The sequence below is a fragment of the Pseudonaja textilis genome, chromosome 2 (genome assembly GCF_049901715.1).
Source record: "Pseudonaja textilis isolate UNSWEBS1 chromosome 2, rPseTex1.2, whole genome shotgun sequence".
NCBI lineage: Eukaryota > Metazoa > Chordata > Lepidosauria > Squamata > Elapidae > Pseudonaja > Pseudonaja textilis.
In genome coordinates this window covers 130286280-130292279 of record NC_141991.1, presented here as the reverse complement: position 1 = coordinate 130292279, position 6000 = coordinate 130286280, and the positions used below count along the sequence as shown (strand labels likewise).

At 42.1% G+C, this 6000-nt stretch overlaps 1 long non-coding RNA gene across 1 annotated transcript; it reads left to right on the top strand.

The window, feature by feature from the left end:
- The first annotated feature begins 3369 nt into the window (after positions 1-3369).
- Positions 3370-4904, top strand: LOC148127079 (uncharacterized). Its single transcript, XR_015741455.1, has 3 exons — positions 3370-3425; positions 3668-3746; positions 4890-4904. It is a non-coding gene; the product is annotated as an uncharacterized LOC148127079 (long non-coding RNA).
- The last annotated feature ends 1096 nt before the right edge of the window (positions 4905-6000 follow it).

The following is a 6000-nucleotide window of genomic DNA, read 5'->3' as shown; positions in this document are numbered from 1 at the left end:
GTTTGGATTTATGGGATACTGCACTGGGTGTCAAACTTGATCGTGTCATGTGACATATCGTGAGGTATCTTCACATTTGTTGCCTTTGAGGAGCTGGGATGTGTGTGGCCTGTGCATGAAGCATCTGGCCCACTGGCCGCCAGCTTGACAGGCCTGGATTATATACTCGATACTCTTTTATTCTAAATAGAGATTCCTGTTTTCCTGTCACAGTTAAACAGTTGAGCAGTAAAGCACATGGTGATTATACTCTTTGTTTGCTCTGCAGTGCTATATGTAAACAGAATTTCAGTGGTGGTGTGCTACTGGTTTGGCCCAGTTCGGCCAAACTGGTAGCAAAAATTCCTACCGGTTCGGCCAAACTGGTACTTAAAAAAGCCTTCAATGATCAGCTGAGAGGAGAAAGAAGAGAAAAGCACAGGATCGGCCCTCCCACCCACCCCTGCGCCTTTCTCTTCTTTCTCTTCTCAACTGATTGCCGCTGCAGGCCTCAGCTGGTGTGTGGAAAGCTGCGCGTGCATGTAAGGTGCACGCACATGGGGATGACCACCAAACCGGTGGTGGAACAGGTAGGATCCCACTGCTGCAGAATTTCCAACCGTTAGATAGGATGAGGCAGTGTAGTAACTTCAACTTTTCCTCTGGTGTCTGCAGCAAATCCAGCCTATCAATTAAATTCCATAGACCGTGGCAAATGGATGGATAGTGTGGTACCTCTTCCTCTTTTCCATTTCAGGGCCAGCCATTTTTAATGAGAGAAGGAAAAGGCTTGGTCTCTGGACTTGCTATGGTCAGGCTAATGCTGAGACATAGAATTCTGCCTTGTTATATTTCAAGGACCTGGCTTTTCAGAGCTGGATCAAATTTTTCTTGCAACTCCTGCCATCCCCCCACCCTCCAGCCTTCCTCCCCAGTGCCTTCTGCCCTCCCATGTCTGCCTTTCAGGAGGTAAAGGAGTATGTGCTGGGCTGAGCCTCATCCGCTGAGATGGTAGCGTTGATTATCAATCTCCTGCAGACTTGATAGGGAGATTTAATCATTTTCTTCCCTGCAGTTGTCCTGAGGAAAATCTCTCATCTGCAGCTTTTCTGTGCCCTGGGAAGAAATTTCCTGCTGGCAACCGGCCTGCCCTCATCAAATACTAGCGTTGGAAGAAGGATCTTCTTTCAAAGAAAAGGTCCAGAAGTGGGGACGGAAAAGTGGCATTTCTCTTCTTCTCTCCCCTTTCCTTTTCTTCAGTTTTTTAAATAAATTTCTCATGCTCAATGGGATAAATTGTTTTTTTTAAAAACAGGGTGGTTAAAGATGCTTGCAACATCGTACATAATATTAAGAAGCTGCAAAATCTGTGTTCAGATATTTTATTTATTTATTTATTTTATTTGTCAATCACTTACAAGATAATAGGTATAAGTATAAACATAGTTATGAATATGTGAAATGGATACATATAAGAAAAATAAAAAAGAAACAATAGGACAGGGATGGTAGGCATGTTGGTGCGCTTATGCACGCCCCCTACAGACCTCTTAGGAAAGGGGTGAGGTCAATAGTAGACAGTCTAAAGTTAAAGTTTTGGGGGTTTCGGGAAGAAACCACAGAGTCAGGTAGAGTATTCCAGGCATTGACCACTCTGTTGCTGAAGTCGTATTTCCTGCAATCAAGTTTGGTACGGTTTACTTTGAGTTTGTATCTATTGTGTGCTCTTGTGTTGTTATGATTGAAACTGAAGTATTCATTGACAGGTAGGACATTGCAATATATAACTTTATGTACTATACTTAGATCGGACCGAAGGCGGCATAGTTCTAGGTCTAGAATTTCAAGTCTGGTGGCATCAGGCATTCTGCAACGAGTAGAGATGTGGAGAACTCTTTTTGTGAAATATTTCTGGACTTAGTAGTGTGATATTACCAGAGAAAAAGCTACGTAGGATTAGGTTAACAACTCTTAATGCCTTTTTGGCTATATAGTTACAGTGGGCTCTGCATTTACAGATGATAGGCCTCTGAACACCACTTCAGCCAGGTTCAGATTGGCCACAGTCTAAACTAGAAGGACTTTCCAGCAGGACTTTTCTTTATCTTCTTTAATTCTTAAGTGGGTATGGTCCACATTTCCAGGACTTATTTCATTTATTGAAAGTATTCACGTCTGATTGGAATCATCTTGAGCTTACCAAAAGGCATAATACCTCCCCTTTCCTCAAACCAATTAAGATTTCTCATTATTACCCAGCCAATGAATTGTCACTGGAAAATGTTCTACGTGTTTTGCTTTGGTTTAATATCCCTCCTCCCCCTTTGACATATGTTATAAGTTTCTATTTAAAGGCCTGAAAATTAGCATTGCTTACCTGGGCTGGGATGAATCATTTTTTAGAATATCAAAAGCTGATTTTAGCACACTTTAAATAGAATCTATCTATCATGATCTTTGCTTATGGCAGGATGCTAGCTCAACTGAAATTTTTTCTGTGCCACTGATAAAGACTTAAATAACTCCGTTTTGGAGGGGCCATCTATTGCAGGGATGTCAAACTCTATTTCATTGAGGGCCGCATATGGGTTGTGTTTGACCTCGGGGGGCTGGGGTGGCCGTGGTGAATGTGGATGTGGTCAGCTCAACATCACTCGTGTTGGGGGGTGCCTCTGGTGGTCCAGACACTTTGCCAGCAAAAACAGGCTCCCGAGCTCCGTTTTTGGCTGTGACGGCCTCCTGCAACCCTCTGCCAGTGAAAACAGAGCTCTGGAGGGCTACCAACGGCCCTCGCATGGTATGTTTTTGGCTGTAACGGCCTCCTACAACCCCTCTGCCAGCAAAAACAGAGCTCAGGAGGGCTGCCCGTGGCTGGATCCAGCCCCTGGGCCTTGAGTTTGACACCCCTGATCTATTGAATGCCCCTTTCTAAAACTCCCAAAAGGTTGTGCGAAGCAAACTGTTGCTCAAGTATGGATAATGTGGTCCCATAAAATAAAATAAAAAACCCATAGGGAATAAGTTGAAACTGTCATGGTCTTGCCCTCTCCAGACGCCAGTACAGAGGAAGAGGGTGAGTCTGAGTCTGCAGAGGAAAAAATGGAGCCAAGTAAATGCATTAGGAAGAAATGGAAGGCACAAAATATTCACTCCCCCACTCCCTTTGGTATGCATTAATCTTCCAATGCAGCACAAGCAAAGCAATAAAAATAGAACATAACACAGACCAATATTAATAGTATAATTAGATTATTAGGTAGTTTCACCTTTTCCAATGCCTCAGAGGAGAAGAAAATGAATTGTTTGCATGATTGAAATGTAGAACTGTTCATCTCCAGTGCCGTGGTGGAAAAGGGCAGAATATACATTAAAGTGTGCGTGTTTTCTACAGGTGTGGAGAGGTGAAACTGATTGGACCAAAGAGACACTTTGAAATTCCTTGGCTGGTAGGTTAACACAGCTCCCACTTTCAGGATGTTTTAGTACTTTTCCCCTCTCACTGATGCCAAGAACAAAATGCCAGTTGCTTTGTGTTGTGGAGCAAGTCTTTTGTAGATTGGTTAAAAAAAGATGAGAACAGTTTTACACGTTTTCAGTTATTTTGACCAAAAGGGGAAATTTGGCAGAACTTGGGTTAATTTCACCAATTAAAAGACATCCCTCTATCTCCCCAAAAAATGTATTTTAGCTGCTGAACTGGGAAGGAGGACTCCCACTGAAAATGTTACCTAGTGGACTAATGAAACGTCTGCAAGCAAGCCACCAAGGTCAGAGAATACCAAGGACTTCACAGTTCAATTCTGAGCTACAGATACTCTCTTCTATTGAATCATAATTCCAACCAGAGGTGGTATTCAGCCAGTTCTGACAGGTTTTAGAGAACCGGTAGTGGAAATTTTGAGTAGTTTGGAGAACCAGCAAAAACCACCTCTGATTGGTCCCGCCCCCATCTATTCTCTGCCTCTTGAGTCCCAGCTGATTGGTTGGGTCTTCTTTTGTTGTCCTGCACAGGAGAATGGAGCTGGAAAGCAGGTTAGTGGGGTGGGGAGGGAATGGGGATTTTACACTATCCTTCCCCTACCCCTCCCACCAAGGAACACTACACTCACCAAGCCATGCCATGCCACGCCCACCAAGCCATGCCCACAGAACTGATAGTAAACAAAATTGAATACCACCACTGATTCCAGCCCAATATAGTTAGCATCAATAGTGAGGAAGTTGGGAACTATTTCTCAGCAACATCTGGTGAGCAGGTTTTTTTCCCAATTCATGAGCTACAACCTGGCTCATTCTAAAAATGTTTCTCTGAAGTTTAAGATTCTAGTCCTATTTAGTTAGAACTCTGCTTTATTCCTAAGGGTAGCGTGTGGATCAAAACTCAGGCACGTTTCTGCACCACTTGAGTTTCCCACTTATCTTCTGGTTTCTTTAACAGGATTTTTTAGCCCGCACTATCCCAAAAATTTCAGGATAGAGAATAACATTTAATAGCAAAAATTCAGAACATTTTAATTAAGTAAAATTAAATGTAATTACAGCTTGCATGTGGTAGGAAATGTAATGAGTGGTGCCATTAACACGTCTGTTGGTAAAAGCAGCTGAAGAGGCCACACCAATGTTCATAATGAGTCATTGGAGTGGAACACTTATTATAAGTACGAATAATAGTTGATTGTATGTTAAGAGCACATGGTTCAAATTCAAATGCTACCTGTTCTCAGACTGAACACTGACAGAAATAATAATCTTTCAGTAGCAAATGTTTTTTTTTTATTAATCACATTTCCCCCCCAACTCATCTTATCTCTTGCAAATTAGGATATGGAACTTTTGCAGATATTTGAGATCTAAATGCTAAGAGACTTGTGAAGTTCTTGGCGTCTCTGAACTTAATTGTTTTTTTGCAGATATTTCATTACCCGGGCAGCAGAGATGGTATTCAGCAGGTTCTGACCAGTTCTGGAGAACCGAAAGCGGAAATCTCAACAAATAAATGCTCTGTCTTACATATTGGCAAAAAGAATCAGAAAATAAAATACAAGCTAAATAGTCAAGACCTTGTTGAGGATCCAAACCAGGGGTGGGATTCTACAGGTTCATACTTATTCACTAGAACCGCTTGTTAACATTCTAAGCAGTTCAGAGAACTGGTTGTTAGAAGAAATTACTGGCCTAATCCTGTAAGGAAGGCAGGAGGGAAACATTCTGGTGTTGCTTATAGAAACTGCCTCTCCATTAACTCTTATTACATTCTCGGCAGGACTAGACTTCCTGTCTCAGGAACTTCTCTGGAGTTTTTTTTTTCCTCTCCTTTGTTGGTACTTTGCTTGTGTGGAGTTACCATTCAAAGTTACAATGGCACTGAAAAAAGTGACTTATGACCGTTTTTCACACTTAGGACTGTTGCAGCATCCCCACAGTCATGAGAGGCCAGGCGAGGAGATGCATGCCTTAATGTGAGTGATGTTGAGTTGGCCACGCCCAGCCAGTCACATGACCACTAAACCATGCCCACCAACTAAGCCACGCCCACAGAACCGGTTGTTAAAAAATTTGAATCACACCCCTGATCCAAACTCTGTCAAGGACCTTGGAGTACTCATCTTTAATTATCTAAGTGCTAGAGCGCACTGTAACTACATAGCCAAAAAGGCATTAAGAGTTGTTAATCTAATCCTACGTAGCTTCTTCTCTGGTAATATCACACTACTAACTAGAGCATACAAAACATTTGCTAGACCTATAGTTGAATACAGCTCATCAGTCTGGAACCCATATCATGCATCTGATATTAACACAATTGAGAAAGTCCAGAAATATTTCACAAAAAGAGTTCTCCACTCCTCTACTCATTGCAGAATACCTTATGCCACCAGACTGGAAACTCTAGACCTAGAACTATGCCACCTCTGGTCCGATCTAAATATAGTATATAGTATACATTGCAATGTCCTACCTGCAAAAGAATACTTCAGCTTCAACCATAACAATACAAGAGCACACAATAGATACAAACTC